Below are 10,343 nucleotides of genomic sequence, written 5' to 3' on the forward strand. Positions count from 1 at the left end.
GGAGATGTGATATACGAGTTGTGACTAAAACCGGTAAACCCAGATAAACCTAATTGCGGTGTGGATACATCTTAGTGACGGTGTTTGAGTGATCAGGTTCTGTCAGGATGTGCAAGATAAAATCTGAGTGCTTAATTTAACTTTGACAGTGGCAAGTTGGTACAGACCAGCTGAGTTTTGCATGAATGTTTTCTTTTTTTTTCTGTGTACTGGAGAAACGGCAAGAGTTTATACTATGGTAATGCCAGTCTGAGAAACCTGCTCTGTTGTGGTTGATATCATCACACTGGGTGAAAACAGCAGCCATTTGGTCATATGCTCACTTGCCTCCCTCTCCCAGGCTCTGAATAAACAGTAGTTATAATTTCCAGTGTCGGGTTTTGTGAAGCAATGCTGCCTCTTCACCTGGGGCTCCTTTTTGTTTCTCCCATCCTCTCCAGCAGTGCCAGCGTCAGCACTCAGTGGAGGCTGAGGCTGGCAGTCCTATTGCTAGTCCTGTTTTTTGGCTGGGGGAACTGCTATCTCAAGCATCTTCACTTTGCCCTGTCCCACCAGAGCAACCTGGCCGTGGCATTGCCGACACATGAGGCAATAAGCTTTCTTGTTTTCAAGAGGCATGGGGTGTTTGTGCTTTCTGCTGGTTAAATGTGGCTTTCCTCCTTGGAGTCACCCAGTGCCCTTTTAAATTGGGGATATGGCCATCCTGCGTCTTTCTGCAGTGGATGAGAGCTCTATATTCATGCTTTGCAGAGAGGAAGGGAGCTATGTGGAGTCTCCCTGGCTTGCCCAAGGTGGCACAGGAGGCTGGCTGCTGGGCAGGAGTGGAGCCCTGCTCTGCACTGCTGCAGCTGCTGCTCTCTGTGCCCTAGCCTGGCACACTGGTCCTGGCCAACAATTTCAGTGAAGACTGAATCTTGCGAGGTACCGATTTGAAAGTAGGAGCTCACGAAAAGTGACACTGGTACCAAAACTTCTGCAAGGCATTCTATAAACTTTAAAGTACATCCTCTGCTTCAGTCCTTTTCCTTAGTATGCTTCCCTTGTGGCCTCATTGTGGACTTTGCTGTTACTTTTACGTCCTTTCTGCTAATTACGCGACATAGCTTTTGGACATCAGTGAGCTACCTTATTCCCTGTCAGAGAGAGTGAGACCAAAATGTGAAAGCTACTCTGATCGTGCATTTGCTCGAGTTTAATTTGCCGTCTGTCTTTCCGTAGACCTCTGGAATCCTTCCCCAGTACTTAAGCTGGGGTATCTAAAATTAGACACTTGTCTTCATATCTCAGGCACCATCTTAACGATCTGTGTGAGGTCTTTGGCATTGCTTGAAAATCAGATTACTTAACTCTGTGCTTAAATGAGGATATATACTAGATGCTTCCTGTCCAATTCCCCCTCCCCCAATTATCAGCCTTAATTTTTTGTGCAACATTTTAATCCTTAGTATCCTGCCTGCAGTGGCTCCCCGGTCACTCAAGCCAAGGGTTTCAATTTTTATTGCTGAAGACCGTGGTGCTGGATGTTTTTTCTGTCCGTGCTCAGCCCACTGTGTCCTGCTTTGCTTTTCCCACCTCTCTCCTCCAGCTGCCCATCCTCGGCTGCACAGAGAGTGCTCTGATGGGTGCATTTGGGGCTCTGTCTCCTCAGCTGAACACTTTTTTGTTACTTCTAAATAAAGGGTTTTTAAAATGCATTTGGCACGTCCCATCCTCATTGTGTATCAGCAGTTCTCTGCTCATTTGGCACAAGCAGAAAGTCCTTTACAAGCAAAGTGTAATAACAATAATATATAACCTAAAGGTAAATAAACAAATCACACCTTATTTTTATTTCAACTGCATTTTGGGCATTCTTTTTATTTTTTCAAGTAACACATAAATGCACATGCAGTCCTTGTAGCTACCTTTCTCATTCTTGTCCTCCACGGAGGCCAAGTGGGTTACTTCTTCCCTACAGCTCCCTCGTGGCTTAGCGCTGGCTGCAGCTCCCCAGAGTGGGTTATAAAACCCCTCCGCTTCCCAGGATGCAGCGTGCAAGCTGCTGTTCGTCTGCCCCACATGCTCCAGGGAGTTGCCCTCGTGGCTTCCCATAGATTTGCTTATGTCTGATGATCTGAAATTAGAATCCTTTCCCTAAAATTTGCCCTTTTCTGTAAACCTGTAAAACCTTGCAGATTTACCCCAGGGAAGAAAGGGGGATTTTCCCACCATTAAAAATAAAAGAGAAGGGAAGGAGAAAGACTTAACACGTTCAGATACTTGTAAAAATGATTAAAAAACAAACCTGCAACCTTGTCAATTATTCACATCCCCTCATATAAATATAGAAACCCTGAAGAGGGGGCTTTCCCTTGGGCTACCTGCTCTTCTCTTCCATTAATTTATTACCAAGGCTCCACGGTGCTTTGTAAGTGCCGTGCTTCTGGTATTGTTTTCTTTAGCTGTGATTTGGGGATGGTTGACTGTTGGCTATACGGAGATTTTAGGTTTCCTGATGGACCTTCCTCCCTCCCTCTCTTTTTGCCTTTTCTTCTCTCCCTGAGAAATTCTCATAGGTGTGGTGCTAAAGCTGGAGGAACAAGGCTTCCCACATCTTTCCTTTATGAGTTCTCCTCAAAGAGAATGTGGGATTATTTTTTTTTCCCTCCTCTTCATCTGGAGCGATCACCCAGCATTGTTCTCCTAACAGTGACAGACATGAAGGTGGCGTGTTAGTGAGATGGTTGTAAAGAGGTTTTGCAATTCCAGCTCTGCTGGCCAATTCTTGCGGATGTGTGGATGGTCCCCCCACCCTTGTCTGGATGGTCATAGCCATCAGACTCCCGTTTCAGGAGCAGCCATTCTTTTTGACGGGTAGTATAAGCCGTGGTTGGTTTAAAATTCCTTTTTCTCACAAATGAAAGGTCTCTATGACATTTTATATGTCATGGGATGAAAACATAAAAAGGAACATGTTTGTCATTTATTTTCACTGGTTTAAAAGTCAACCAGCTTCTGCAATCCACTAGAGTTGGTCTCGGAGCTCAGTATCGTATGTCGTTTGAGTGACTACAGTAGTATAAGCCGTGGTTGGTTTAAAATTCCTTTTTCTCACAAATGAAAGGTCTCTATGACATTTTATATGTCATGGGATGAAAACATAAAAAGGAACATGTTTGTCATTTATTTTCACTGGTTTAAAAGTCAACCAGCTTCTGCAATCCACTAGAGTTGGTCTCGGAGCTCAGTATCGTATGTCGTTTGAGTGACTACATTGAGAATGGGGAAGCTTGGAGCATTTCTGAATTATGTTTCTGAACTCATGCGTGCAGCCAGCCCTGTCACAGAAAGACTTCTCAGATGAAGATATGGGCATAGAGCAGCCTATCCATCCATCCACCCACCCACCTACCCACCCACCTATCCATCTCCTGTAGGTTGCAGTTTTTCATTTTGTGGAGGGCAGCCCAGGAGTATGGGGTGGGGAGAGACAGTTGTCAGGGCACCAGGACTCTGGAGCATACCAGAGCATTTACCTTCTTCTTGGGGTAGGTGATTTGATAGATTGATTTTGGCAGCAATTTATATTAACTAGAGATAATAAAGGCTAACAAAATGTGGCCTGCAGTTACAAGTACAGGGCTTGATTCTCCGTTTCAGGAGACAGGATTGAACACCGGAGTTACAATGGCGTGGAACTGGGATCATTGGGTGGGGAATACAGCCCAGAGCCACTGATTAATATTAAATAGTTTCTTAATGAAATGACTACTGCTTTCTGTCTGTGTATATATACATCCTGATGGTTTATGGTAGAATTACTGAGGACATCTCAAAGATGGATGAAAATTTGCTTAATGACCAACTGATCTCACACCTGCAGTTGCATTTGGAATCTGACAAAAATAATGCATCATAAAATCAAAAAGTAAAAACAGAGTTAAAGAGAACTGTCATCCTTCTAGCCAACTTCTCGTCTTCACTGGACAAGGGGATGTACTTGCATACTAATTTTTTCTCGCTGGAAATGAAGGGTTCTGCTTTGAAAAGGAGGCTTTTAGAAGACTATAGCTTCCATATTTTTCATCCATTAATGTTCATGTCAAGCGTCCGCAAGCAAAAAGAAAACAGGTGTGCTGGTTTTTTTCCTAATCTCTTGGCATTGCAAACTGCTCCCAGCATGTGAAAGTCAAGCCTCTCTTTGCTGTACCTAGAATCCCAGGTGGCAGATATGATGAATAACAAGGTGCTCCTTTAATGTATTCTGCTTCCCTACTATGCATTCATTTAATCCATTCATGGTGGTTTGCTGCGAGCTTCCTCAGTTTGGATTGACTTAAGTTGCTGTGTGATGAGCCCTGTGGGAACTCCATGGCCTGATTTTTCAAGGCACTGTTTTGTGGCTATGAAATAAATACAGCTGTTTTAATTCCAAACCTTCAAAGAACCAGAGGAGTTGCATTGACATATGTAGACATGGGCATACATGCATGCATACATGCGTCATAGATGTACATCTATACGTGTGTGTGTGTATGCGTGTTTGTAGGAGTCGACTCTTAAGACCGAATATTTTGTCTTGAGCACAGAAGCTTGAAAATCTTTATTTGATATTTTTTAATGGGATGAACTGTTCCACATATGAATGTTTGCAACTGTCCATCTACTGTGCAAACAGTTCGTGGTGAGTTAGTGGTGGTCTGAATGCGCAGTCAGCTTCCCCATCGGTCAGGCTCCACTGACAGAGCAGGCACCCGCAGGAGCAAACACGTCCCGTCCAGGGAAGGGCTCTGTGCTGGGAAGCAAGCCATGGGGCTGTGCTTGTGTTTGCTTCTGCCTTTCCTCCTGATGGAGGAGCACAGGCATCCCCTTTTGCCAAGACCTTGTTGGAGGAAAATCCTTGTCTGAGGCTGCTTCAGTGCTGCAGACCTCCAGAATTTCTGCTGCGGCAGAGCCTGGGCTGTTGGGGTGAACTGGGAAGCATGGGGGCGAGGACCATTACAGTGACTATTAATGGCAGACAAAGAGAAGTATGAAAAACTGATGTTCTTCTTGAAAAGTATGACTTTGTTACATTTGGGAAAGACTCTCCAAGCTGAAAAAGTTAATAGGAACAAAGCTTTTCAGGAAAGAATCCATGGGTAGTGATAAATCCTTCTCTTCTGGAGGAGCTGTGTGTGCACGGTACACACCTGTTCGTGGCAAAGGATATTGCCAGCCCTTCAAATGCACTGGAGTGCAGTGAGGATTGCGATAATGTAGTATCCACTTGTAAATATCCACTTTGGATCTTCCCATCTTTTTAACAAATGAGTGCAAGAAGAGGATGATTTTTGTTGGAGGAGCACAGGCGATGTGTACAGTGGGCAGCGTTGTAGTGGGTTTCTCACAGAAGTGACTGGAGTTCACTTCAGCCTGGAGCAGATTTTTCTAAGTTACAAACTCCTCAAAAGCTGCTTCAGGATAGAAAATTTTATAAAATGCTCAGCTGCATCTGTTTTTTTTCTTTTGAACAAGTTTTCTGGGGTAGCAGCAGGCAGATCTGAAAAAAGATGTTTGCAGTGCCTTTTTCTGTGGAGGTGAGGAACACACATTGCAGGGTTGCTTGTCGTGTGGTGGATGCAGGTGGGAAGCCTCTTGCCTGTAGGACCTTGTTTGTCAGCAGGATTCCCATCTTGCAAATTATTGGCAGCTGGCATGGTAATGAGTCCATTTCAATATAAATGAGCTTCATTTTATTAATTTCTGCCAGCTCCTGAGCAATTCGTGAACTGGTTTTCAGATCTCAACCAACAGCTTGGGGGAAGAGGGGGAGGTGAGGAGCAGAGAGGGGAACATGAAGGAGGAGAAAGAAAATGAGAATGTTTTTAATTTAGAAAGGAGCCAGTGACTCTCTTCTCTTTTGAGAATCGAGCCAAGACTGAGGATCACAATTTACCCACCAAGCAGCTCTAATAACACGAAGGGCATCAGTAATCTCTTCCAAGGCTTTTATTCCTTGAGACGTTTGGAAAAGTTTATAGTTCTCAAACCTCTGCATGCAGTGTTATGTTTCACTGCTGGTGTTTGGCTGGGAGAAGGGGGAGCTGGGTGACTTGAGAGCTGGCTTGGGCAGAGCACCCAGCCCTCCGGTGAGTTTGTGGTTCTTGGTATCGCACTGGACTGGACCCTGAGCTGGTGTACTTTACAAAGGAGCTTGACAGTGGTATCAGGCCAAGAAAGGGCTGGGATTTGGTACCCACACGAGTGCACGCGTCTGTAACTTGACAACTATTCTTATGACTTGTCTTAGGTCTAAATAGGCGCAGACTGCTCTTGTCTCCCCGCCTTAGTGAATGCAATTAACCCAACGATCTTTTCACTGTGCACAAAAATGCATGTAAATGCTCTTCCCTACATGTCTGATTTGCCCTTGAAAAATGTTAATGAAATCTCTGCTCGGATAACCGCCCTTTTCGTAAATTAGAGTCTGCGCAGAGAAATTTCCTCAGAGGTCTTCCAGTTTCCTGGGCAGTTGGCTTCCCCCTTGCTGCCAGAAGTTAAACCCTGTTTTACTGGAAGGTGCCTTTCTTGGCAGTCATCTTTGGACACAGGTGTGTTTTTGGATCTGAGATTTTTCCAGCCCTGCCTGAGACAGACTGTCCTCAGCAGGGGCACATTAATGTCTGTGGGGATTTTTATTGTACAAAGTGGTGCGAAGAGGAACTCTCTGTGTTCAGTAGTTTTGGCTGACACTGCTTGACTGGGTTTTTCATTTATTCAGATTTCATAATTCGAATTTAAGCACAGCATTCGTGTGCCGTATTTCACAGTGTTTCTTAGGTAAGTGATGATAACAGGACCTGGCAGAAGATGTCCTCCTGTACAGCCGTTCCTGATAACCCTTTGTCTGATTTTATTTTTTTCTCCCCTCTTTCTCCCCAGGTTTTTGGCATATAGTCATAGACTCTGACGTGAGAGTAATGGAGTCGCTGAGTGGCAGGTGCTGACAGCTTCTGCAGTCCCAGTAACTGTTCATTTTGGTATCATTTGCAATTCTATGCCTCTAAATGCCACAGCTCTCTTGGGGAAGGTTGCGCTGGATACCAGTACTGCCTCGGAAGGTACATGTGTGTCCATATATTTTTCTTTAGGAGTTTGCTGTGTTGTATAATGGTTAGCGGGAGGGGAAAAATTGGATAAGCTGCATGCGGTTTATGGTTACACCCATTTAGCAATACAAAGGCGTTTGAATGGCTATCAAGCAGCTACTGATGACATCCCTTCCTTTCTCCCTCCTCATATTCGAATCGCCTGCAGGGCCTTTTTGGAGTCCATCCCATGCTTTAACATAGGCAAGAGCGGCTTCCAAAGAAGAAATAGCTGGTTAAAAGGTTCTGATTTGAAAACAATTAAATATGCTGCTGGAGTTTCCGAGAAACTCAAAGGCTTAGCGTGGAATTTCAGCCTCTTTTTGCCCTTTTGAAAAAAGCACATTTTAATTACAATAAAGTGTGCATGTTCACACTTGGTTATTAGTCTTGTACATTTTTCTGTGTGGTTCTTATGAGTTCAGTAAAAATCTTTTATTTCTGTAGGCTCATTGCTCGCTGTGGATTTAATCATTGTTAAGGTTCTCACAGCCTTTGAGCTCTGCTCCAGGAGAAAAATACAGATTCGTCACCAGGGCCTCCCACTAAAATCTAATTTTAAATTTGCAATCTGTTGTCTTCCGAGGTGCTTCAAATTTGGGTGGAAAGTTAATATATTTCAGATTTTCTTCTGGAATCTAAAGGCCCAGCTTTTTGCAAGTTCAAGGGTTAGTAACTCTAGGTTTAGTTGAAACGAGTACTTTGGTTTTGTAATTATTTTAAGATACATTTAATATTGGGGAAAGGGAAGATAAAGCAAAATTACTGCTTTAAAATAAAATTATATTCTTTGATGGGGCCATCATCAGTGGTCATCTAGAAGGTGATCATCTTTATGTGTAACCATCTTATACGAGACTCATCCAGCAAAAACTCAGCAGTTCAGATAAAGTTCAGTCTGTCTGCCTAGGGTAGCTGATGTAGGGAATACTGTTTTTTCCAAAGCTTTCCTGCAGCATTTGTGCTCTCCCTGCTGATATCCTAATGTTGATATCAATCTTAAGTTTTGGTTTTTAAAAAACACCAAACTATTCCAATCCATGTACTGTCTCTTGATGTGCAAACTGGCTAAAAGGTGACTTTCCTGGTCCCTTGAAGACTTCCACAATTTTGACATTTTTCCTGCTCTGAACCAGGAAGGAGCACATCTTCTGGGAGAGAGGACCCTTTCCCAGAGCAGCCAAGAGCTCTACGGTCAGGCTCTCAAGGATATGGAGGAACAAGTTGTCACCCCTTCTTTGTCTGACTTGGGCTGCAGATATGAATCTCAATCTTACGTGTCTTTGGAAAGCAACTGAGTCACCGGACTGGTGTCTCATCCAGGAGACATGCCTGTCTCCCCACTTTGGTTGTCAAATCTCTCCCTCTTGGAGCGGAGGAGCTTTTCATCGAAAGTGGTCTATTCCCACAAAAAGTTTGGGTTTTGATGAATCAACATTTTCTGCTGAAAAATTTCCAGCTAGCTCTGCTTGCAGTGCATGGTCTGTGTGTGCTAATCTCTGCTAGCTTCGGAGAATAATTCAGAACAGATTTTCAGCACGTCACAATCCTTCGTTGAGCGCGACAGGCCTGTTTAAAGCATCAAGACGTGTCACACTTGATTTATGTTGTATCCTGGTGGTACCTTGATAGGTCTTTAATGGTCACCTTTGGATTCGGCGGGTGAGCTAACAAGGGGAGCCTTTGTCCTGCCAGCATTTGTGTGCAACTCCCGTTAACATTACTCATTTTCTTAATTTGATACAGATTTTTTTCATTGAGTGTGCTAAATTCAGTTAAGCTGTAGACAGGCAGCATCTGGCAGTCATAGCTGGAGCAGTTTCAGAGGTTTGTGCCCCAGGGTGTCTGCCGGTGCCTCTGGGAGGGGGAGGTTGGGGCTCCCCTCCCCTGCCCAGTGCCTGCTCCTGCTCCCCCAGGACTCCGGCATCTGCTTCAGGGCGAATGCACATGTTTCAGGGCTGCCTTTCCACATCTGCCTGAAGCTGAACTAACAGCTCACTGCTGCCAAAAAGTGGGGGAGGTGCCACTTGCTGTCCCATCTTCCCCAGCTCCCACGTTTCCCGCAGCTGTGCTGCCCCCTCCCTGCCCTGCTGCGTCCCCAGACAGGGACACTTGTGATGCCTCTGGCACGTGCCAATTCAAATCACTACTCCAGCAAAAAAAAACAAATAAAGTCTTGGGTTGTTTTTTTCCCCCTTTTTTTCCCCCTTGGGTTTATTTTCTGCTGTTTCGTGGACTCAGCTGCAGGAGCACCTGAATTGGTTGAGGGTAGCTGGTGGAAATGCTCAGACAGAAATGCAGAGGGGAGGCAAAAATGGGGGTGAGAAGGTGGCGGGGGGGAAGGGGAGGAGGGTCCCTTCCAGGGGGAGCCATTTGTCCCGGGCACCCCACAAGCAGCCATCCCCACTTGAGGTGGGCTCAGCCTGTTGTGCCCCTCATCTCCTGGCATCTAGCAGGGGGTGGTGACATACCGCGGGGATGGCACTGTCTTGCATCACTGCAGCTGGAATGTAATGTGGGGGAAATCAGTGGCTCTAGGATAAGGCCTCTTCAGTCATCCTTCCTGGGTGCAGGGGTGAGGTATGGGCTAATCACTAGGACAGACAGCCATTTGCAAAGCATCCTCACCTAAAGTGCCAATCCACGGAATTAAAAAGGGACAGCTCTTTACTTTGAAGTCTGACACCTCTTGCCAGTATCTAGCAGATAGTTTGTGTGAAATCCCTCAATAAACATTCCTGCCACCCTCTGCACAGAAAAGACTTTCATTCTTCCGTGAAGAGTGTTTTCTAGGAGCGTTACTTCCTCACAGGTGCAGCTTGAGCTGCTACTCCTTTCTGCACCCAGTCATTTGTGGTTCTGTTACTTTTTGGCTGGGTCAAATTTTGCCCAGTGTGCATGCAGACTACCTCGAGATGGTGGCACGGGGCTGCTTTCTGTAGCCATCCTGCCTTGCAGTGTGGTGTGTGGGGGACACTCCTGCCCTTCGGCAGCTCTGTTTCTGAAGGTAAAGAGCCATTCTTCAATCATTCAGGGTTTCAAGAGGGCTTTTTCTCCATAGATAGGTACTGAAGTGATGGTTGTGTGGCTGGAGACTGGGGATAAATGGTTGCATGCTCTGATGGGCTTTGCAGACGGTGGAAATCCTGTGGAATGAAAGTGTGGTTAGCAAGAATCACAGAATCAAAGCAGCTAAAAGCATTACTCCAAGAGGGTTTCTTTTGCAAGATGGGG

This window comes from Pterocles gutturalis, unplaced genomic scaffold (assembly GCF_000699245.1).
Source record: "Pterocles gutturalis isolate BGI_N339 unplaced genomic scaffold, ASM69924v1 scaffold10577, whole genome shotgun sequence".
NCBI lineage: Eukaryota > Metazoa > Chordata > Aves > Pterocliformes > Pteroclidae > Pterocles > Pterocles gutturalis.